This window comes from Scyliorhinus torazame, chromosome 6, assembly GCF_047496885.1.
Source record: "Scyliorhinus torazame isolate Kashiwa2021f chromosome 6, sScyTor2.1, whole genome shotgun sequence".
Taxonomy (NCBI): domain Eukaryota; kingdom Metazoa; phylum Chordata; class Chondrichthyes; order Carcharhiniformes; family Scyliorhinidae; genus Scyliorhinus; species Scyliorhinus torazame.
Genome location: NC_092712.1, coordinates 317,628,993 through 317,653,710, shown reverse-complemented (window position 1 = coordinate 317,653,710; position 24,718 = coordinate 317,628,993). Strand labels below are relative to the sequence as shown.

The 24,718-nt window shown below is 50.1% G+C and overlaps 1 long non-coding RNA gene across 1 annotated transcript; it reads left to right on the top strand.

Annotated features, from left to right (window-relative positions):
- The first annotated feature begins 3,502 nt into the window (after positions 1-3,502).
- Positions 3,503-24,366, top strand: LOC140425830 (uncharacterized). The gene is made up of 2 exons (XR_011948035.1): positions 3,503-3,696; positions 23,251-24,366. It is a non-coding gene; the product is annotated as an uncharacterized lncRNA (long non-coding RNA).
- The last annotated feature ends 352 nt before the right edge of the window (positions 24,367-24,718 follow it).

The window sequence follows — 24,718 nt, the reverse complement described above, 5'->3', positions numbered from 1 at the left end:
CCACTGGACCATTTCGCCAGTGTGAACAGCTGGAACATCTCACCATATGTTTCAGCGTAGGAAACACGAAAAGTCAAAATGTTGATTCTTTTTATCAGCTGGTTAATCAGCACTGGAAGGCATAGTTTCAGATCCGTGTACAACCCAATATTTCAGAAGCAAGACTGCAATGAGTTGAAATATAGTTAGCATCAAAACTGGATTGCACTGAATAATTCAGAGGCCTCTTCCAATTAAATGTGGTGGGTTTTGATCCCTTTGATAGAACAGACAAGTATATATTTCTAGGAGGCAAAAGCTTTGATTAAAACCAAAGGGTGAATCAGTGGAGAGAGTGGGGGCTCCTCGTATAATGAAGGAAAAGGTTAGTTTACAAAATGGTCATCGCTCATTCTGAAATGAAATGAAAATGGCTTATTGTCACAAGTAGGCTTCAAATGAAGTTACTGTGAAAAGCCCCTAGTCGCCACATTCCGGCGCCTGGTACGGGAATTGAACCGTGCTGCTGGCTTGCCTTGGTCTGCTTTCAAAGCCAGCGATTTGGCCCAGTGTGCTAAACCAGCCCCAGTCTGCAGCAACCTCCTAAAGAAAGACATCAATAATATTTATATTGATATTTATTTTGAAAGATTTTATATCGTAATTTTGCACCATTTCCGAGGGGACGGAGCATGGCTGCCCGGCGTCAAACTGGCGCCGGGGCCAATTTGGGGGTCAGAGTCGATTCTCCGCCCGACCGCCAATTACGATATCGGCGTCGGGCAAGGGAAAATCCCTCCCGGGGTGTTTGGTCACTAATCTATTGGATGCATGAGAATCTGGATTTTCCTATTTGGATTGAATCAGTCTGGAGGAGCGATCACCTCCTGTTCACCTTTCTCCCCCATAGCCAGGACAGATTACTCAAGTATCAGGCTTATTCTAATTACTGCGGTGAACTCTTCGTGGCATTACTGGTTCTGTCTGGTCGATCGCCTGACAGAGAAGAGATATGAGAGGAAGGAATTAGTTCGGTACATCAGTGTCCATCAAAGGGGGAGAGAATGCTCTTAACTTTTATCAAAAACAATTTTCCTGAGATGATATCGCTTATTTATTTAAACCCCACTTCACTGCCCTCAGCAACGGGCACTGCCCAGAAATCAATTCTACAAATGTGCAATGTTGATGGGCAGGGAAAGATATCTGAAATGCCCTGCACCATCCTGGCTGGAACGTCATGGCTGAAGACAACGGGTGACTACTTCCGCTGGAGGAGAATTGTAACCGATTTACCATGCCCCATGGGAGCGCAAATCAGGAAGCAATTCCGTTTCCCTTTCCATTAAAATTTCTGCATGCCGAAAAATACAATGGATTCCCAAAACGAATCCCGCAGTGGGCCACCCCCCGCACCGCACATCGGCCCCAAACTCCTCCCCCCCTCCGCACCGCACATCAGCCCCAAACTCCTCCCCCGCACCGCACATCAACCCCAAACTCCTCCTCCCCCGCACCGCACATCAACCCCAAACTCCTCCCCCCCACACCGCACATCAACGCCAAACTCTTCCCCCCCTCTGCACCGCACATCAACCCCAAACTCCTCCTCCCACCCCGCACTGCACATCAGGCCCAAACTCCCCCCCCCGCACCGCACATCAACCCCAAACTCCTCCCCCCCCCGCACCGCACATCAACCCCAAACTCCTCCCCCCCCACACCGCACATCAACGCCAAACTCCTCCCCCCCCTCCGCACCGCACATCAACCCCAAACTCCTCCTCCCACCCCGCACTGCACATCAGGCCCAAACTCCCCCCCCCCCCGCACCGCACATCAACCACAAACTCCTGCCCCCCTCCACACCGCACATCAGCCCCAAACTCCTCCCCCCTCCGCACCGCACATCAACCCCAAACTCCTCCTCCCCTCCGCATTGCACATCAGGCCCAAACTCCCCCCCCCCCCCGCATCGCACATCAACCCCAAACTCCTCCCCTCCTGCACCGCACATCAACCACAAACTCCTCCCCCCCCCCCGCACTGCACATCAATCCCAAACTCCTCATCCCCGCACCGCACATCAACCCTGAACTCCTCCCCCCCCGCACCGCACATCAACCCTGAACTCCCCCTCCCACCCCCCCCGCACTGCAAAGCAAACCCTCACCACCCAGATTGCCCGGGTGTCGCCCTTTCCCTCAAGTACTGGGGTGACCCGACCTGCCCCCCACCTTTCCCCCAGGACCCTGTAATGAAAGAAACCCCCCCAGAGGCCCCTGTAATAAGGAGCTCCGCCGGGACGTTCGCAATAAGGACCCCCCCCCCCACCCCCTGTAACAGGGAGACCACCTGCCAGGACACTGCAAGAGGGAGATCCCTCCCCCCCCCCCCCACCCCGCTCCCCGAGGGACACCTGCAATTGGGGAAAAAAAACACCCTAGGGAACCTCTGACTAAAGGGACCCCCTCCCAAAGGCCACCAAACCCCCAGGAAAGGGACCCCTGTGTGGAAGCGAGAAGACAGTCCAGACAGGGTCAATGTGAAGAATTACTGCTGTAACTCTTACCTCGCAGCTCCACGTGTTCAGTCCTGGAAGAAGAGCATCTGTGACCTGCGTCTGGTCTGAACCCCTCCACAAGCCTGCAAGCCTCGATTCTGGATGTCAAATCTCCCCCGCCCGACGCCCGATTCTCCATCCCACCAGGAAAAGTACTGCGGGCATGGCGGGACATTGATAATCCAGCTCAACGTGTTCCCCTCCCTAACCTTACAAATATCCGTGCAGCCATGACATCTGCTGGGAGAGGCAAAAACAAAGTCCAGGGGCAGTAATGGATAAATGACTTTGTATTGTTGATCCTGAATGGAAATAGTGCACAGCCTGACTGATGCATTATCAATATAAAATGTGACATGTTACCATCATTTAACGTTTCATTCTAACACATCTGCCCAAAGAAGGGCGCATGTCACTTTCCAGTGGAAAGTACCTGAAAGTGTTGAAAAAGAATGGGGCGCCTAGAATTGCCACAACTTGCATTTCCCACACCTGCTCGACAAAACCAATCACACCTAAAATCCGGGTGAAGGTTTGTCCACATTTAGAAACTTTGATTATCTATTTTAATTCTGACAAGGAGAGCAAAAAAAAAACGATTCTAGAAACCTTTAACTTTTCTTTCAAGAGGGTTGCAGAAGATAATATTCAGCAGTGACCCCATTTCTAAGTGGACTATTTCCTGTGTCTCATTCCTAATATAATTTTGATCCTATAATCAAACGTTATGTATGACTGAACACATTTCAGAACAGTAATTTATCACTGTGTTGTTTGTTTGAACCCAGGTGGGTTACAGATCATCTGACACTGTTCCAGTGTCAATTCTTCTCATCGTTCAGAGTGACACCCACTGTGATTTTAATCCCAAACTAGTTGGTGAAGTGTGAAACTAGACATGAATACTGTTCTTGATTATAGGCTTATTCGGATCACGCAGCATCACATATGCCTGCTTCCTACCTGCTAAACCAGTGTGGTTTTTTTTTTATTGCCGCCAGGCCAGCGTTCATTGCCCGTAGCTAATTGCCCTTCAGAAGCCGGTGGTGAGTTGGTTCTTTGAACGTCTGCAGTTCATGTGTTGTTTGGAGGGAGTTCCAGGACGTTGACCCAGTGACAGTGAGGATCAGCAACATCGCGTCCAAGTCAGGATGGTGAGTGACTTGGAGGGAAACATGGTGCTGGTGGCAATGGTAACGGTGCTGGTGGTAGTGGTGCCGGTGGTAGCAGTGGTGGCGATGGTGGCGTTGGTGGTGGTGGTGGTGGTTTTGTTGATGGGTATGGTGGTGGCGGCGGTGTTGGTGTTGATGTGATGGTGTTCTGGTGGCGATGGTGGTGTTGAAGGTGACAATAATAGTGGCATTTATGGCGTTGGTGGTGGTGTTGATGGTGATGGTGGTGGTGCTGACGGTGATGTTGATGATGCTGATGGTGGTTTTGTAAGTGGTGATCGTGGTGGTTCTGCTGGCAGTGGTAGTTTTGTTAGTGGCGATGTTGGGGTTGTTGGTAGCGGTGAAGTCTTGATGATGGTGGTGATGCTTTTGGTGGTGATGGTGGTGTTGGTGGTAATCTTGATGTGAAAAGCCCCTAGTCGCCACAATCCGGTGCCTGTTCGGGTACACTGAGGGAGAATTCAATTCAGAGTGTCCAATTCACCTAACAAGCTCATCTTTCGGGACTTGTGGGAGGAAACAGGAGCACCCGGAGGAAACCCCACGCAGACACAGGGACAACGTGCAGACTCCACACAGGCAGCGACCCAAGCCGGGAATTAATCCTGGGACACTGGTGTTGTGGAGCCACAGTGCTAACAACTGTGCTACCATGCCATGGGGCTGGATTCTCTGGATGCGCTGCCGGAGGGAATAGCGAATCGTAACAGCCAGAAAATTCCAGCCTAGATCTTGTTGTACTTGGAAGAGGTTAACAGATATTTGTTTCTCCAGAGCAAGTGTCACCAAATCTAATGCAAGAGCGGCAGTGATGTTAATGGTGTCCTGGAAAGTGAGACGAGTGCAATTGAATCTTTGGACCTTAACCCTCAAGATTGTAGACACTAGAAGTGCAAATTTTGGCGGGGGGGGGGGGGGGGGGGGGAGTATAATCCTCGTTGTCACCCTTTCATTGAGATGTCATTTTAAATCCAATGCTGGAATTTCTTTGGGAACAAAAGGTTATGGGTGAGATTCTCCGTTAGCAGACGGAGAAATCGGGAAATACGATTGGGCAGAGAATAGCATCCGACGCCAAAATCACAGCAGGTGACGATTTGACACCAAATCACAATCCTCTCACCTCGACAGCGGCCTCGATGCGTTTCACTCCGCATGTTCAGTAGGCACCGTTTACATATCACTAGCGGGCCCGACCAGATATTCTCAGGGGCCTTCGCGATTCTCCGCCTCCAATGGACCGAGTTCCCGATGCTGTGGTTCACTTGTGCTTTTAAAATCCTAAAACCGGCGTGGCGGCTACTGAGGGGGAGAGAGGGGGTTCGGAAGGTGTCCAACATCACCATAGTTAACTGACAGTCGTGCCGCTGGCTGGGGAAAATGAAAATGAAATGAAAATCGCTTATTGTCACAAGTAGGCTTCAAATGAAGTTACTGTGAAAAGCCCCTAGTCGCCACATTCCGGCGCCTGTTCGGGGAGGCGGGTCTGGGAATTGAACCGTGCTGCTGGCCTGCCTCGGCCTGCTTTAAAGCCAGCTATTTAGCCCAGTGTGCTAAACCAGCCCCTAACTCTGCCAGGGTGGGGAGGGGGGGGGAGTAGTGGGGGGCTGGCCAGGAGGGGGGCTGTAGGGTCGGGGGGGGGGGGCACGGAACACCATCGTCGCAGCCGGAAAGGCAGCCATGCAGCTGTGCACGCCGCTAACGGCCCACTTTGAACCAGGGGCCACGGGTCGTATGGGTGTCTCCCCAGGGCACCCCCTGGGTGCCCTCTGGCCGCAGACAACCCATCAGCGGGATGGGCACACTCCAGCACAACCAGTGCCACCCTGTTGGCTGGGATGAGTGCGTCTGGGGAGTGTAATGTGTAGGTGCGGCTGCAGCTTGTCAGCCTCACGAGTGTCAATCACGGACCCGGCGAATCCCGCACCGTTTTTTATTGGAATCGAGTGTGTTCCCCGCGGCACTGGTGCCAGCCCCTCAACGGTAGCGGAATCGGCCCAGGTGCAGCGCCGGTTGTTTTGTCGTAAAAGTCCACGGATTCTCCATCGGCTTCAAACCTTCAGCTGCATTCTCCGATTTTGCGGATATGTCCAGAGGAAGTGTCTGGTTTTATGCCGAAAAAGTTACTGCCGCCCCCGTATCGATGTTACGACCGGTGACGAGCTAGCGGCCGCGCCATGTAAAACGCACGGCCTTCCCGGTATAAACGCCTGGAGAATTGCCAGGTCCATGGCCGCGCATGGTCATGGCACCGGCCGCACGCGGACCCGAACTGACAGAGAGTGCCCAACTGGAAATCCCCTCACCACCCCCCACCAGTCCCTCATCCCTCGCCGAAGCCCCCCCCCCCCCGGCCTGCAGCACGGCTCCCTCCCCCGACTGTGGTGGCGCTGGACATGGTCCGCAGCCGCCACACCGGGTTCACAAAAGCTGAGAGCACACGTGTCCCGTGCCGTCGCAAACTTGGCCCATCGAGGGCGGAGCATCGGGGGAGGGCCTCCAGGTAACGTCCTGAGGCCGTGCCAGTGGCGTGCGGCATCGTCCTTGATGACGCTGTTTTGGAGGGGGAGCATCGGAAAACAGGCGCCGACCCCGATTCGGTCGTAAAAAGAGATTTTCCGCCCGTTCGCCGATTACGATAGCGGCATCGGGCAAGCGGAGAATCCGCCCTAAGTCACAGAAACGGAGCATCCAGCCCATATATGTTCCTGAAACTAAAGGCAAATTACTGTGGATGCTGGAAATCAGAAATAGAAATAGAAAATGCTGGGTAAACTCAGCAGATCTGGCAGCGTCTGTGGGGCGAGAAACAGCTTTGAACAGTTATATGGACTCGAAACGTTCACTCTGTTACTCTCTTCACAGATACTGCCAGATCCGTTGAGTTTATCCAGCATTTTGTTGAAACTGGCTCCCTTAATCGTTTTCATTGATGCAATGTGGGTGTGGAGGGGAGGCTATACTCTCGAACTGAGCCAGAGAAAGGGGGGAGGAATGTTCTTCATTTGTTGCTCATTGTGTAAAGTTTCCTTTGCACTCAACTTGGACCTAAACCCAGTTTTGCTATTTGTTGTACCCTCTGTTGCCATCTAAATTGGCCAACTCCCGATTTAAAATGGCGAACGGCAAAGGCTGATGGGAAAGTCAGCCAACATAGACAGAAACCAGCAGCTGCAGGTTTGCTGTGTATTAAAACCCTGCAAAAGGCCAGACAACATCGATACCAGCGACCACCAGCATAACAAAGTAGCAGCCATCTGCATACTGATGAGCAATCCTCGGGAACAATAAGTAACATTTTGGACACACAAAGCAAAGCCTGACTCCTCGGCGCCAGCAGGAGCCAACACAAAGGAGGTGAACGAGCACCTCAAGACCGCCCATCGATCAGGGAACCTCTCCAGTATTGGAGAAAATCGAACCAAGCGATTGGGACAAAGTCCAATCACTTGGGACCAAGTACAGGGTCCGCCCCGAAAGGCCGGAAGCCCCTGGGGACTATAAGAGTTAAGCCCCAAGTTCAAATCTCTCTCTCTTCAGCCCTCTTCACCTCTGCATCCTGCCCGGGTCACCCAACAACACGAACCAACATTGACCGTGAACGGTGCAGTGACCACCAAACAAAGTAAGTCTTAATTCATCTCAAGAGGCTTGGAATATAAAAGCAGGGATGTACTTCTGAAGCTTTATAAAGCATTAGTTAGGCCCCATTTAGAATACTGTGAGCAATTTTGGGCCCCACACCTCAGGAAGGACATACTGGCACTGGAGCGGGTCCAGCGGAGATTCACACGGATGATCCCAGGAATGGTAGGCCTAACATACGATGAACGTCTGAGGATCCTGGGATTATATTCATTGGAGTTTAGGAGGTTGAGGGGAGATCTAATAGAAACTTACAAGATAATGAATGGCTTAGATAGGGTGGATGTAGGGAAGTTGTTTCCATTAGCAGGGGAGACTAGGACCCGGGGGCACAGCCTTAGAATAAAAGGGAGTCACTTTAGAACAGAGATGAGGAGAAATTTCTTCAGCCAGAGAGTGGTGGGTCTGTGGAATTCATTGCTACAGAGGGCGGTGGAGGCCGGGACGTTGAGTGTCTTTAAGACAGAAGTTAATAAATTCTTGATTTCTTGAGGAATTAAGGGCTATGGAGAGAGAGCGGGTAAATGGAGTTGAAATCAGCCATGATTGAATGGCGGAGTGGACTCGATGGGCCGAATGGCCTTACTTCTGCTCCTATGTCTTATGGTCTTATGGTCTTAATTCAATGCTCGCTACGAGGTAGGCACTCCTAGCTACCAATCCGTACCAACTTCGGATCCCGCAGACTCAGAACCCGAACGAAAGGCCATTTGTTCCCCTGACCTGGTGGGCCAGTCCGAAGTTAAGTATCGGCCTGTTAGTTGTAGAAGTAGCTCAGACGTAGAATTTGTGCATGAGTAGCGATTACTGTGTATAATAAATGTGCTTTGATTTGAATCTTACTAATCGGTGTATTAGGTCATTGATCATTACTCGGACTTGAACCTCGTGCCGGTATCATAAAGATACCTGGCGACTCGAGAGCAAAGGTAATAAAACAGAGCAATTGAACCAACGGAAAGTTAGCAACACCTCAATAACGACGCTAGAGAGTAAAATGGTAAAGAAGGCTTTAATAAGCTAAGAACTAGCCTGGTGCCGAGACGGGTGCTTACTGGGTGCCGCCTACAAGGCGGCCCCTTATATATGACTCCCAGGTGGGCGGAGCCGGAGGCAGAGTCCCCAGGGTTCCAAGCCCGGCCTTAAAGGGGACATCACCTTACATGATGATAAGGGTACAGTAGTACAGTAACCGTTCATCACACTATTCTTTGCACAATGTCAGCGCTAATCTCTGGATTAAAGCATACCACGATACATCTGGGCATTTTGCATTCCTATCTGCTGAATGGACTCTGGTGACCAGATTCCAGAGGCTGCTATTCCTCACCGTTCTATCACTGGTTGACCCTTGGGGAACCATGACTCAGGGATCTCTCACATCTTCCAATTACAAACCTCCTTTATGTAATTGATTGAATTCCAAAGTGTCGTGCACATTGTGCTCACTCTCTGCCATTTTAATATGACTCAGCAACTAATCAAACTTTCTTCAGTCGCACTGTCATTGAAATGCCTGACATTTATTTTTGAGCAATAATTAACTTTTGCCATGCTTCAAAATGTGAGGTTGAAGAAAAAGGGAGCTTACTGAATTTAAGTACCTAATACCCCCGTGACCACTGGCCTTTGAAAGCAGATTCGCTCTTTGACTGCTTCAGCAGCAGTTCCATTTTCTGAATAAAATTCGATATTTTAAGTATGCTAAAGCTGAAAGAAATGGCCGGCTCTGTTGCTCAGCGTCCCTGCGACAACACCAAAAACTGATTCGGAAGAAAATGAAAAGTTAATTGAATTTTCTCCCCAAATTAGGTCAGCCCAATAACAGCTTGCTCATCTTCACAAATGGATGTGAATGTGAATTCCCAGCTGCATCTTTAACAGGTTTGTTTCAGCATGGGATTGAGTCTGCTCTGACATCTGGCAGAAATAATTAAATGGATCAATACATTGGCTTATATCTCATTGAGATCGAGATAACATAGTATCAGGTGCCTTCTGTTTTCTCCCCTTACTCTTATTAGTTACATTTCTGCCTTTTTCAGCCAAATCTAAATCCAGCTCGGTGTGTGCCGGCTGTGTGTGGCTGTCTGTATGTGGGTCTGTTTCTGTGTGTGTGTCACTGTGTGTCCGTGTGTGTCTGTGTGTGACTGTGTATGCTGTAGCTGTGTCTCTAGGTCATTGTGTATGTGTGTGTCGATGTGTGTGTGTGTCTGCTAATCTGTCTATCTGTGTGTGTGTGTGTTGGTGTGTGTCTGACTATGTGTGTGTGTTTGTCGATCTGTGTGTGTCTGTCTATTTGTGTATGTGTCCATCTGTGTGTGTGTGTGTGTGTATCTCTATGTGTCTGTGTCACTGTGTCTGTGTGTGTCACTGTGTCTATGTGTGTCACTGTGTCTGTGTGTGTCTGTCTATCTGTATGTCTGTCTGTACACGTCCATATGTGTATATGTGTTTGTGAGTCACTGTGTCTGTTTGTGTGTGTGTGACTGTGCGCGTTGCTCTGCCTCTGTGATTGTGTGTGTGTGTCTGCGTGTCTGCGTATGTGTGTCTGTCAGTGTGTATGTCTGTCAGTGTGTGTAAATCTGTGTGTGTGTGACTGTGTCTGTGCGCACGTTGTGGTAAACCGCTGTTATATTAGAGGATGTATGGTAGAACCTGTACTACAGGTTCGTCTGTAGCCCCTGCCTGCTGGCTCCGCACAGGAGACGGGGTATAAATATGCGTGTCCTCCAGCTCGCAGCCATTTCGCCAGCTGCTGTGGGAGGCCACACATCTGATAGCAATAAAGCCTCAGTTTGGATTCAACTATCGTCTTTAGTCCAATTGATCGTGCCTCAATTTATTGCTATCAGTTTCTAAGGATGCACCTCTGTATTAAACCGGACGTGGATGTGTGTGTCTGTCTGTGTGTGTATGTATGTGTGTGTGCCACTGTGTCTGTGTGCATGGATGTGTGTGTCTGTGTGTGTGTCTGTCTGTGTGTGTGTATGTCTGTGTGTGTGCCACTGTGTCTGTGTGCATGGATGTGTGTGTCTGTCTGTGTGTATGTCTGTGTGTGTGTCACTGTGTCTGTGTGCATGGATGTGTGTGCCTGTGTGTATGTCTGTGTGTGTGTCACTGTGTCTGTGTGCATGGATGTGTGTGTCTGTCTGTGTGTATGTCTGTGTGTGTGTCACTGTGTCTGTGTGCGTGGATGTGTGTCTGTCTGTGTGTATGTCTGTGTGTGTGTGTCACTGTGTCTGTGTGCGTGGATGTGTGTGTCTGTGTGTGTATGTCTGTGTGTGTGTGTCACTGTGTCTGTGTGCGTGGATGTGTGTGTCTGTGTGTGTATGTCGCTGTGTCTGTGTGCGTGGATGTGTATGTCTGTCTGTGTGTCTGTCTGTGTGTGTGTGTCACTGTGTCTGTGTGCGTGGATGTGTGTGTCTGTCTGTGTGTATGTCTGTGTGTGTGTGTCACTGTGTCTGTGTGCGTGGATGTGTATGTTGGGGACAGTTTGGACTTTGTTTCATCATGTTTCACAACTTCTCATAGATTTAAAAATCAGAAACTGCAATACTAAAGGCACTAAATAGGATTCTTAATGCATCAGGGTCACAGTGAAAGAGAGTCTTTCCCCACATTTGCAATTCCCACTAGAACTTGTGATTAATTCCGTTTCATGTAAATATCTTGTTTTGGGAGAGATCACATTGCACATGAATAAAAAAACCTGAGCTTCTTTTCAGAAGCTGCAGACCCTTGATCCACTCATCGGGAATATATTATTGCTGCAATTAATGCTGGCCTTGTTCCTGACACTTAAAAGCGGCCTGTGATGCCACAAAACTCGATTAAACATTTATATTTTATTCAGTATGTTGGTCTGGAATTACAGGGTGGTGTTGAAATATTTTGCGGAAATCTCCAATTTCCCCAGATTGAGCTTTGTCAGGACATTTAGCAGTGTTTGCAGTTTACTGGATCTGTCCTTGATCGTTCTGGGTTTAAAGGTTTTACATGAGGATTCGCTGAAATGATTGATGTGGCGATGGTAATTGTAGAAAGATGTAAATAAATGGGATAAAGACTTGGGGGGGGGGGGAGTGTAGAGTAAAGGGTTAACCTCAGAAGCACATGATGCCGATGTAATGATTATGTTACATCACATGATTGAGTAACAGAGATGTGGAGGGAGAGGAAATCCCAACCTCGTGCCGAGGTCCCACTGTGTACACAGTAGCTGTTGATAAAGAGTAATGGTTATAACAAGCGACCAATCTCGGGCAGCTTAATTTGGAGAATAGACAAGCCCAAAAGGGGTGGCACAGTGGTTAGCACTGCTGCCTCACATCTCCAGGATCCCGGGTTCAATTCCCGGCTGGGTAACTGTGCGGAGTCTGCACGTTCTCCCCGTGTCTGCGTGGGTTTCCTCCGGGTGCTCCGGTTTCCTCCCACAGTCCAAAGATGTGCAGGTTAGGTGGATTAGCCATGCTAGTGTCCAAAATGTTAGGTGGGGTGACTGGGTTACGGGGATAGGGTGGAGGCGTGGGCTTAAGTGGGGTGCTCTTTCCAAGGGCCGGTGCAGACTCGATGGGCCGAATGGCCTCCTTCTGCACTGTAAAATTGTATGATTCTATGATTCTAACCCCATCTGGAACGCAGAACACACAATGGAACAGCACTTAGTCCTGAAACGAAAAGAATCAACTTTCTGCGATGAATTTAGTTTGTATCTACCACATGAATACAACAGCCTGACACTGTTCAGTTCACTTCAGTGCTAAGGTAGACAGTGAGATGGGGTTTTCGCGAGACAGCCTTCCGGTAGTTGTCAGTCAGTGATGTACCTGTGCTTCAGTTGGAGTTGCTGTACCATTAAGATGAAAACAACAATAAGCGCGATTCGTCCGCCAGTTATTTTCACAGTAAATGCTGGCCCATGACACTACGGCACACAATGGAGAATGACTCCAACGTTGACAATGACAGCCGCACTGTCCTGTGCCATGGCCGCAACTATTATTAAGGAGCAGTTACTTGAATCCTCAGGTTTCCCTCTTTAATGTTTGACAGGAATGTGTCAGCTGCTGCTCGTCTGAATCGGCAGGGCTGAACGCAGCTACTCTAAATGATCGTTTTTAGTTCGGGATCAATCCCGGGAATAAAATGCACAAAAAAACCCAGTCAATAACCTCCATTTGTGTGTGGTCAAGGACATGGTAATTTACCTTTTATTTACAGTTGGCCAAGCAGTGATCAGCAGGACAATGCAAATATTATACACCCACTAATGCCTCATGAATACACCCAGCTCCAATCCCAAGCTGTGCACAGTGCACCAAATTTTGATTGAAAAAGCAAACAGGCTTTTGGGCTTTGAGATACCCTCAATTTTGACTCAGGAGAGGAGTTTGATAATACAAAGGCTTTAATAACCAGAGAACCAGACAGCTGCCGAGAAGTGTGCTCACTGCACGCTGCCTCCTGAATGTAACCTTATATACAGCTTCCTGGGGGCGGAGCCAGAGGCGGAGTCCCCCAGGGTTCCAAACCCGGTCTTAAAGGGGCCTACGCATTAAGGGGACATATGTATGCAGATATCATTCACCACATTCACCCCCTGTTTAAAAAAAAAAGTCTGTCGGGGATGAAGTGGAATTACAAGTTCAGTCTTTTGGGTGGTCTGATTACCCGTGTCGACCTTCTCAGCTCCGGCGGTGGTGCGGCGGATACAGTCATCCTCGGTGGTTGTATATCCGGGAGCGCGGTTGTCTGAGCCTTTGCCCGTGTTGGAGCAGGGGGACTATCCGGGGTGACTAGGGTGATTGGTGCCGGCGCTGGCTGGGGGGAGGGGGCGCTATGGGGGGGGGGACGCTGTCGGAGTCGACCGCCGGTGCGGGGAGGGGAGCGTCGGTGGAAGGGGGGGCGTCGGTGGGCGAGCCAGCGGGTGCCAGGTCTCGCAGGGAAACGGTGTCCTGCCTGCCATTGGGGTGCTCGACATAGGCGTATTGAGGGTTTGCGTGTAGTAGTTGGACCCTCTCGACCAGTGGATCTGTCTTATGGCTCCTCATGTGCCTCCGGAGTAGAACTGGTCCCGGAGTCGTCAGCCAACGTGGAAGTGAGACCCCAGAGGTGGACTTCCTCGGGAAGACAAACAAACAGTTGTGAGGGCTCTCGTTCGTGGCCGTACAGAGGAGCGCCCTAATGGAGTGTAGGGCATCGGGTAGGACCTCCTGCCAGCGGGGGATTGGGAGACTTCTTGACCGTAGGGCTAGAAGAACAGCCTTCCAAACTGTTGCATTCTCCCTCTCCACCTGCCCGTTTCCCCGCGGGTTATAGCTGGTCGTTCTGCTCGAGGCGATGCCCTTGTTGAGCAGATACTGACGCAGCTCATCGCTCATGAACGCTGTACCCCGGTCGCTGTGGATATAAGCGGGGAAAACTAACAGGGTGAAGACGCTGTGCAGTGCCTTGATTACGGAGGCCGAGGTCATATCGGGGCAGGGGACAACACATGGGAAGCGGGAGAATTCGTCGATGACAGTGAGGAAGTAGGTGCTGCGGTTAGTGGATGGGAGGGGCCCTTTGAAGTCCACGCTTAGTCGCTCAAAGGGCCCAGAGGCCTTTACGAGGCGGGCCTTGTCTGGTCGATAGAAGTTTGGTTTGCACTCCGCACATTTCTGGCAAGCCTTGGTCATGGCCTTGACCTCCTCGGTGGAGTAAGGTAGGTTGCGGGACTTGATGAAATGGGCAAGCTTCGTAATCCCCGGGTGGCAGAGGTCATCGTGGATGGCCCGCAGACGGTCTTTCTGCACGTTGGCGCACGTGCTGCGGGACAGGGCATCTGGGGACTCGTTGAGCTTCCCCGGACGATATGTAATATCATACGTGAAGGTGGAGAGTTCACTTCCACCTCAGAATTTTATCATTCTCTATTTTGCCCCGTTGTGCGTTATCGAACATAAAGGCGACTGACCGTTGGTCGGTGATGAGGGCGAACCTCCTACCGGCTAGGTAGTGCCTCCAATGCCGCACGGCCTCCACTAAGGTTTGTGCCTCCTTCTCGACTGCAGAGTGTCGAATTTCCGAGGCGGTGAGGGTTCGGGAGAAGAACGCTACTGGTCTACCAGTCTGGTTGAGGGTAGCAGCCAGGGCGACGTCTGATGCGTCGCTTTCTACCTGGAAGGGAATGGTTTCGTCCACCGCGTGCATGGCGGCCTTGATGATATTGGCCTTGATACGACTGAAGGCCGACTGAGCCTCAGCCGTCAGGGGAAAGACCGTGGTCTTAATGAGTGGACGGGCTTTGTCCGCATATCTGGGGACCCACTGGGCATAATAGGAAAAGAGCCCCAGGCACCGTTTGAGTGCCTTGAGGCTATGGGGGAGGGGAAGTTCCTTAAGGGGGCGCATGCAGTCGGGGTCTGGCCCTAGGACCCCGTTTTCCACGACGTAGCCGAGGATGGCTAACCGGATTGTGTGGAACACGCATTTCTCTTTATTGCATGTCAGATTGAGGGCCTACGCAGTCTGGAGGAACTTCCTCAGGTTTTCGTCATGGTCCTGCTGGTCATGGCCGCAGATGGTGACGTTGTCCAAGTACGGGTATGTAGCCCGTAAGCCGTACTGGTCCACCATTTGATCCATTGCCCTTTAGAAAACGGATACTCCGTTTGTGACACCAAAAGTGCTGAGTGCTGAATTTGGTGCATTTGAGTGCGAAAGTGAGAGTTTGGTGACTGAGGGAGTTAGGTGAGGAGGGAGTAAGTTGCTCCTTTCATTTTGTTTCCTACATTTCCTCAAAGAGCATGAAGGGAGCCGGGAGTTTGCAGAGAGTTCAGCTGACTGGGAGCAGAGTCGGAGGGCGGAGGTCCAGTTGGTCCACAGGGCAGCTATATTCTGTAAGGTAAGAGGGGATGGAGGCTAGGCCAGTTGCATGCTCCTCCTGTAGGATGTGGGTGGTGAGGGATACCATTGGTGTCCCCGCTGACTATACCTGCGGGAAGTGGACCCAACTCCAGCTCCTCAAAGTTAGGGAACTGGAGCTGAAGCTGGATGAACTTCGGATCATCCGGGAGGCAGAGGGGGTGATAGAGAAGAGTTACAGGGAGGTAACCACACCCAAGGTACAGGACAAGAGTAGATGGGTTACAGTCAGGGGAAAGAAAACAAACAGGCAGACAGTGCAGGGATCCCTCGTGGCCGTTCCCCTTCAAAACAAGTATACCGTTTTGGATGCTGTTGGGGGGGGATGACCTACCGGGGGAAGGCCCTAGCGGCCAGGTCTCTGGCACTGAGTCTGGCTCTGGTGCTCAGAAGGGAAGGGGGAGAATAGAAAAGCAATAGTAGTCGGAGATTCAATGGTTTGGGGAATAGATAGGAGATTCTGTGGTCACGAGCGAGACTCCCGGAAGGTATGTTGCCTGCCGGGTGCCAGGGCCAGTAATGTCTCGGATCGTGTCTTCAGGATCCTTAAGGGGGAGGGGGAGCAGCCAGAAGTCGTGGTGCACATTGGTACCAACGATGTAGGTAGGAAAATGGGTGTGGAGGTAATAAACGAGTTTAGGGAGTTATGCTGGAAGTTAAAAGCCAGGACAGACAGAGTTGTCATCTCTGGTTTGTTGCCGGTGCCACGTGATAGCGAGGCTAGGAATAGGGAGAGAGTGCAGTTGAACACGTGGCTGCAGGAATGGTGTAGGAGGAAGGGCTTCAGGTATTTGGATAATTGGAGCGCATTCTGGGGAAGGTGGGACCTGTACAAGCAGGACGGGTTGTATCTGAACCAGAGGGGCACCAATATCCTGGGAGGGAGGTTTTCTAGTACTCTTCGGGAGGGTTTAAACTAATTTGGCAGGGGAAAGAGAACCGGATTTGTAGTCCAGCAACTAAGGTAGCCGATATTCAGGACGCCAAAGCGTGTAGTGAGGCAGTGGGGAAGAGAACACTGATAAAGGAGAGTACTTGCAGGCACGGAGATGGGTTGAAATGTGTATACTTCAATGCAAGAAGCATCAGGAATAAGGTGGGTGAACTTAAGGCATGGATCGGTACTCGGGACTACAATGCGGTGGCCATCACGGAAACTTGTATAGACGAGGGGCAGAAATGGTTGTTGGAGGTCCCTGGTTATAGATGTTTCAATAAGATTAGGGAGGGTGGTAAAAGAGGTGGGAGGGTGGCATTGTTAATTAGAGATAGTATAACAGCTGCAGAAAGACAGTTCGAGGAGTATCTGCCTGCTGGGGTAGTATGGGTTGAAGTCAGAAATAGGAAAGGAGCAGTCACCTTGTTAGGAGTTTTCTATAGGCCCCCCAATAGTAGCAGAGATGTGGAGGAACAGATTGGGAAACAGATTTTGGAAAGGTGCAGAAGTCACAGGGTAGGAGTCATGGGTTGAGTCATGACTTCAACTTCCCAAACATTGAGTGGAAACTCTTTAGATCAAATAGTTTGGATGGGGTGATGTTTGTGCAGTGTGTCCAGGAAGCTTTTCTAACACAGTATGTCGATTGTCCGACCAGAGGGGAGGCAATATTGGATTTGGTACTTGGTAATGAACCAGGGCAAGTGATAGATTTGTTAGTGGGGGAGCATTTTGGAGATAGTGACCACAATTCTGTGACTTTCACTTTAGTAATGGAGAGGGATAGGTGCGTGCAACAGGGCAAGGTTTACAACTGGGGGAAGGGTAAATACGATGTTGTCAGACAAGAATTGAAGTGCATAAGTTGGGAACATAGGCTGTCAGGGAAGGACACAAGTGAAATGTGGAACTTGTTCAAGGAACAGGTACTACGTGTCCTTGATATGTATGTCCCTGTCAGGCAGGGAAGAGATGGTTGAGTGAGGGAACCATGGTTGACAAGAGAGGTTGAATGTCTTGTTAAGAGGAAAAAATAGACTTATGTAAGGCTGAGGAAACAAGGTTCAGACAGGGCACTGGAGGGATACAAGATAGCCAGGAGGGAACTGAAGAAAGGGATTAGGAGAGCTAAGAGAGGGCATGAACAATCTTTGGCGGGTAGGATCAAGGAAAACCCCAAGGCCTTTTACACATATGTGAGAAATATGAGAATGACTAGAGCGAGGGTAGGTCCGATCAAGGACAGTAGCGGGAGATTGTGTATTGAGTCTGAAGAGATAGGAGAGGTCTTGAATGAGTACTTTTCTTCTGTATTTACAAATGAGAGGGGCCATATTGTTGGAGAGGACAGTGTGAAACAGACTGGTAAGCTCGAGGAAATACTTGTTAGGAAGGAAGATGTGTTGGGCATTTTGAAAAACTTGAGGATAGACAAGTCCCCCAGGCCTGACGGGATATATCCAAGGATTCTATGGGAAGCAAAAGATGAAATTGCAGAGCCGTTGGCAATGATCTTTTCGTCCTCACTGTCAACAGGGGTGGTACCAGGGGATTGGAGAGTGGCGAATGTCGTGCCCCTGTTCAAAAAAGGGACTAGGGATAACCCTGGGAATTACAGGCCAGTTAGTCTTACTTCGGTGGTAGGCAAAGTAATGGAAAGGGTACTGAAGGATAGGATTTCTGAGCATCTGGAATGACACTGCTTGATTAGGGATAGTCAGCACGGATTTGTGAGGGGTAGGTCTTGCCTTACAAGTCTTATTGAATTCTTTGAGGAGGTGACCAAGCATGTGGATGAAGGTAAAGCAGTGAATGTAGTGTACATGGATTTTAGTAAGGCATTTGATAAGGTTCCCCATGGTAGGCTTATGCAGAAAGTAAGGAGGCATGGGATAGTGGGAAATTTGGCCAGTTGGATAATGAACTGGCTAACCGATAGAAGTCAGAGAATGGTGGTGGATGGCAAATATTCAGCCTGGATCCCAGTTACCAGTGGCGTACCGCAGGGATCAGTTCTGGGTCCTCTGTTGTTTGTGATTTTCATTAATGACTTGGATGAGGGAGTTGAAGGGTGGGTCAGTAAATTTGCAGACGATACGAAGATTGGTGGAGTTGTGGATAGTGAGGAGGGCTGTTTAGTTGTGGATAGTGAGGAGGGCTGTTGTCGGCTGCAAAGAGACATAGATAGGATGCAGAACTGGGCTGAGAATTGGCAGATGGAGTTTAACCCTGAAAAGTGTGAGGTTGTCCATTTTGGAAGGACAAATATGAATGCGGAATACAGGGTTAACGGTAGATTTCTTGGCAATGTGGAGGAGCAGAGAGATCTTGGGGTCTATGTTCATACATCTTTGAAAGTTGCCACTCAAGTGGATAGAGCTGTGAAGAAGGCCTATGGTGTGCTAGCGTTCATTAACAGAGGGATTGAATTTAAGAGCCGTGAGGTGATGATGCAGCTGTAAAAAACTTTGGTAAGGCCACATTTGGAGTACTGTGTACAGTTCTGGTTGCCTCATTTTAGGAAGGATGTGGAAGCTTTGGAAAAGGTGCAAAGGAGATTTACCAGGATGTTGCCTGGAATGGAGAGTAAGTCTTATGAGGAAAGGTTGAGGGTGCTAGACCTTTTCTCAATAGAACGGAGAAGGATGAGGGGCGACGTGATAGAGGTTTATAAGATGATCAGGGGAATAGATAAAGTAGACAGTCAGAGACTTTTTCCCCAGGTGGAACAAACCATTACAAGGGGACATAGATTGAAGGTGAATGGTGGAAGATATAGGGGGGATGTCAGAGGTAGGTTCTTTACCCAGAGAGTAGTGGGGGCATGGAATGCACTGCCTGTGGAAGTAGTTGAGTCGGAAACATTAGGGACCTTCAAGCAGCTATTGGATAGGTACATGGATTACAGTAGAATAATATAATGTAGATTAATTTGTTCTTAAGGGCAGCACGGTAGCATTGTGGATAGCACAATTGCTTCACAGCTCCATGGTCCCAGGTTCAATTCCGGCTTGGGTCACTGTCTGTGCGGAGTCTACACATTCTCCCCGTGTCTGCGTGAGTTTCCTCCAGGTGCTCCGGTTTCCTCCCACAGTCCAAAGATGTGCAGATTAGGTAGATTGGCCATGCTAAATTGCCCTTAGTGTCCAAAATTGCCCTTAGTGTTGGGTGGAGGGGTTGACCTTGGGTAGGGTGCTCTTTCCAAGAGCTGGTGCAGACTCAATGGGCCGAATGGCCTCCTTCTGCACTGTAAATTCTATGATAATCTACGATTAATCTAGGACAAAGGTTCGGCACAACATTGTGGGCCAAAGGGCCTGTTCTGTGCTGTATTTTTCTATGTTCTAAAAGGGACCCTGAGGAAGTGGAAGAGCCGACCGGCTGCTTCGAAGGCTGTATAGGGGCGGTCTCTCTGGGCAAATAAGGAGTTGATGATTGGCCGATTTTAGGTCGACCGTGGAGAATACTCGATACTAGGCGATTTGGTTCACCATTTCTGCTATGCGGGGAAGTGGGTACGCATCGAGTTGCGGAAAGCGGTTTATGGTCTGGCTATAGTCCACCACCATACGTTGTTTTTCCCCGGAGCGGACTACCAGTACTTGTGCCCTCCAAGGGCTGTTCCTAGCCTCTATGACCCCTTCTTTTATTAGCCGCTGAACCTCTGACTTAATGAAAGTCATGTCTTGGGCTCTGTACCGCCGACTGCTGGTGGCGCCGGGCTTACAGTCGGGGGTGAGGTTCGCGAAGAGGGGGGTGGTGCAACTTTGAGTGTCGCCAGGCTCCATACCGTGAGCGAGGGCAGGGGTTCGCCGAACTTCAGTGTCAGGCTTCGGTGGCTGCACTGAAAGTCCAGACCGAGCAGTAGGGGGGCAGAGGTGAGGGAGGACATAAAGTTTAAAACGGGCGTATGTGACGCCTTGGATAGCAAGGGGTTCGCGACACAATACCCCGTGATTTGGACCGAATGAGACCCGGATGCGAGGGCAATAGATTGGGAGGCGGGATAGGTGCGCAAGGAGCAGCGTCTTACCGTGTCTGGATGGATAAAACTCTCCGTGCTCCCGGAGTCAAAAAGGCAGGGGGTGTCGCGGCCGTTGATTTGAACCTGCATCATTGAGTTTGGCAGGTGCTTCGGCCGCGATTGATCGAGCGTGATCGCTCCTAGTTGCGGGCAGTCAGAGTCCTCGGTTCAGTCGGACTCACAAAATGGCCACCCGGAGTCACAAAATGGCTGCCGCCGTCGGTTGCACGTGTCGGATTTTGAAGATGGCCGCCGCCAAGAGGGCCCCCCCATGACTCGCACGAGGCCGATGATGCGTCGGAAGTAGGCGTGTCTGGCCGCTGCGGGGCCGTGTTGCGGGGCCTGTGGTCCCGGGAGTTCGATTTCTGGGCCGATGAGACTTTTGTTTCTGGCCTTTGGGCCCAGCCAGGCAGACCTTCGCGAAGTGTCCCTTCTTTCCGCATTCGCCGCAAGTCGCGGCGCGGGCCGGGCAACGCTGGTGTGAGTGCTGGCCTTCCCCACAGAAATAGCATTGGGGGCCCCGGTGTGAGCGGGTCAGTGCGCGGCGCAGGCCTAAAGCGTGGCCGAGTCTGGAGGGGTTCGCAAGGTCCGCGGAGTACGTGCGGAGATTATGGTGGGCCGCTTCCAGGGAAGAGGCAACCGTGCCTTGGAGGTCTATCGCTCTGTCTTCTAGGAGCTGCTGCCGGATGTACGTGGATCGCATACCGGACACGAAAGCATCACGAATATGTAAGTTTATGTGGACTTCTGCCGTCACCTCTTTATGGTCGCAGTTCCTGGCGAGCGTGGTGAGTCTCTCCAAGTATTCATCTGGCGTTTCCCCGGAGCGCTGGCGGCAGGTCGAGAGCAAATGTCTGGCGTGTACCTCGTTTATCGGCTTTACGAAGCGCTTCTGTAGGATTTCGACCGCCGTTTTGTACGTCGTAGCTTTCTCGATCACGGAGGATAGTCGGGGGCCCACCTGGGCATGTAGTAAGCTCAGCTTGCGAGGTCCGTCAACTTCAGTCTCTGCGGAATTCAGATAGGCCTCAAAGCACCGGAGCCTGTATTAAAAAATTTCAGTGGCTTCCGGCGACCGAGCGTCCAAATTGAGCTTCTCCGGCTTCAGACCGCTGTCCATCAGGGGCTGTTTAGCACACTGGGCTAAATCGCTGGCTTTGAAAGCAGACCAGCAGCACGGTTCAATTCCTGTAACAGCCTCCCCGAACAGCCGTCGGACTGTGGCGACTAGGGGCTTGTCACAGTAACTTCATTTGAAGTCAACTTGTGACAATAAGCGATTTTCATTTTCATTCATTCATTTCATTATGATGTGGTCTGGTTATTAAATTGAGATACCCTCAATTACGACTCAGGAGAGAAGATTGATAATACAAAGGCTTTAATAACCAGAAAACCAGACAGCTGCCGAGAAGTGTGCTCACTACACGCTGCCTACTGAACGTAACCTTATATACATCTTCCTGGGGGCGGAGCCAGAGGCGGAGTCCCCCAGGGTGCCAAACCCAGTCTTAAAGGGGCCTACGTATTTAGAGTACATATGTATACAGATATCATTCACCAGGAATTACAGAGCACAGAACACAGGGAAGTGATGTAAAATAACTGGTTAGGCCTCAGCTCGAGTAGGTCTAATTCTGGGTGCCTCACTTCAGGAAGGATTTACTTGAATGTTTCCAGGAATGACGAGGGAAGTTCAGTTGCTTGGAAAGATTGGAGAAGGTGGGATTGTTCTTCTCTCTCACGGGGAGGCGAAAAAGAGGAGGTTTGATAAAACTATGAATGATTTCTTCTGAGTAAATGCGACAGGGTTGGTAATCAGAGGACAAATATTAAAATAATTGAGGGGGGGAGAGCAGAAGAGAGTTGAACAGGAATCGTTTCACACGGTCAATCATGATAATCTGGAAAGCGTTTTGTTGAAGTGCGGTGGAAGTAAAGTTAACAGTAACTTTCAAAAGAGAAAATATACGGACAGCTACTGGACAGAGCTCGAAAACCACTGGACTAGACCAGACAAAAATGGGAGGATGAACTGGGGACAGAGGTAGGATGGGGACTCTGGAGCGAAGCACTGAGCAGGGTGATCTCCACCTCCTCCTGCGCAAGGCAGCTCAAAGTGGCGCACAGAGCGCACCTGACCAGAACCCGAATGAGCAGGTTCTTCACGGAGGTGGAGGACAAATGTGAGCGGTGCCAGAGGGGCCCGGCCAACCACACCCACATGTTTTGGGGTTGCCCCGAGCTTGCTGGGTTCTGGACAGCCTTCTCCGAGTCAATGTCCAGGGTTGTGGGAGTGAGGGTGAAGCCATGCCCAATAATGGCAACCTTCGGGGTATCGGAGCAGTCAGAGTTACACATGGGGAAGGGGGCCAACGCCCTTGCTTTCGCTTCCCTAATCGCACGCCGGAGAATCCTGCTCGGCTGGCGATCGGCAGCACCACCCACAGCTGCAGACTGGCTCGCTGACCTCTCGGAATTTCTCCACCTGGAGAAGATTAAATACGCCACCCGAGGGTCGGAGGAAGGCTTCCTGGATACTGGGGGGCAGTTCGGCGGCCTGTTCCAAAACCTGTTCGAGGCCAACAACGAGGAGTAAGCCAGGGGAAAAAAAAAGATGAGGAACCAAAGGACTGCACAACCCGGGGGTGGGGGGGACGGGAAATAAAGTAAATTAGCACGGGCAAGAAAAATGTAATGTATATACACAACAACTGTTTATAAATATGAGAAAAGCCAATAAAAAAGATTTTCAGAAAAAAAAATTTCAAAAGAGAATTAGCTAAATATTTAAAAAGGAGAAAAATCTCAGGGTTGAGGAAGAGCGGGGAATCGGGAAGAATTGGATAACCGTTTCAAAACACAGGATGGCCCCAATTACATCCTTCTGTGCTGTATGAATATCTCCGCTTCTTAGAAGGTAGAATGCATGAACAATCTGTCCTGGTCCACCCACATCGACGCTATGACCAAGAAAATACTTCCTCAGGAAACTAAGGAAATTCCACATTGACTTTTACAGATGCACCATAGAAAGCATCCTATCGGGCTGCATCGCAGCCTGGTATGGCAACTGCTCGGCTCAAGACCCCAAGAAACTTCAGAGAGTCGTGAACACCGCCCAGTCCATCACACAAACCTACCTCCATCCATTGACTCTGTCTACACCTCCCGCTGCCTGGGGAAAATGGGCAGCACAATCAACGATGCCGCCCACACACCCGGGTTATTCTCTCTTCCAACCTCTTCCATTGGGCAGCAGATACAAAAGTCTGAGAACACTCACTAACAGGTTCAAAAACAGCTTCGTCCCCGCTGTTACCAGACTCCTGAAGGACCCTCTTGTGGACTGAACTGATCTCTTCACACATCTTCTCTACTGAGTAGTACCACACTCCTGTATGCTTCACTCAATGCCTGTGTCTATGTATTTCTGTTGTGTATTTATGCTTTTTAATGTATGGAATGATCTTTCTGAACTGTATGCAGAACAATACTGTACCTCAGTACATGTGACAATAAATGAAATCCAAATCCAAAGCAAGCTAGAGAACCCAATGCAGTGAAGATTAACCTGGCAGTTGCCAATTTTTCTGGCTAGTTAATATCCTGGCCATAATTTATTCCTGAACCAAAAACACTTAAACAGACAAGCAGGGGGGCAGCACGGTGGCTCAGTGGTTAGCACTGCTGCCTCATGGCGCTGAGGACCCAGATTCAATCCCGGCCCTGGGTCACTGTCCGTGTGGAGTTTGCACATTCTCCCCGTGTCTGCATGGGTTTCACCCCCACAACCCAAAGATGTGCAGTGTAGGTGGATTGGCCACGCTAAATTGCCCCTAAATTGGAAAATCTTTTAAAAAAACAGACGGCCAGGTGAATTGTCGCACTACTGTTTGTGAGGACATGCTGTGTGCAAATTGGTTGCCATATTTCCTGCATTACAACAGTGACCAGACTTCAAAAAGTACTTTATTGGCTGTAAAGCATGTGGAGTTGTGAAAGGTATTGTAAAACTGCAAGTCTTCCTGCTTAGTGGAACTTGTTCTGTGTTGTCGTACGTGCCTCCATGTGTGGTTTGATGCACCCCACCCAGAATTCGAAAACAACATCATTTCAATAAAGCCGTCAGATCTCATGCTGCTCCGGTCTCAATTATCTCACGTTGCCACGGGTGGCAATTACTCAGGCACGTGAATTAGGCGTTGGAGTAGGCCGCTCGGCCCCTCGAGTCTGCTCCGCCATTCAGTGCCGATCTGATAGTAACCTCAGCGCCATATTCCCGCCTGCCTCCCCCTTGTTGATTAAGAACCTCACTACCTCAGCCTTCAAAATATTCCGACTCTGCTTTCAACACCTTTTCAGGAAGAGAGTTCCAAAGATTCAAGAATCTGAGGGGGAAAAAACATCTCCACCTCTGTCTTAAATGGAACAGATTAAATTAAACTAACTTCAACAATTTATAGCAATGATTAGTCAGCAGTCCCATT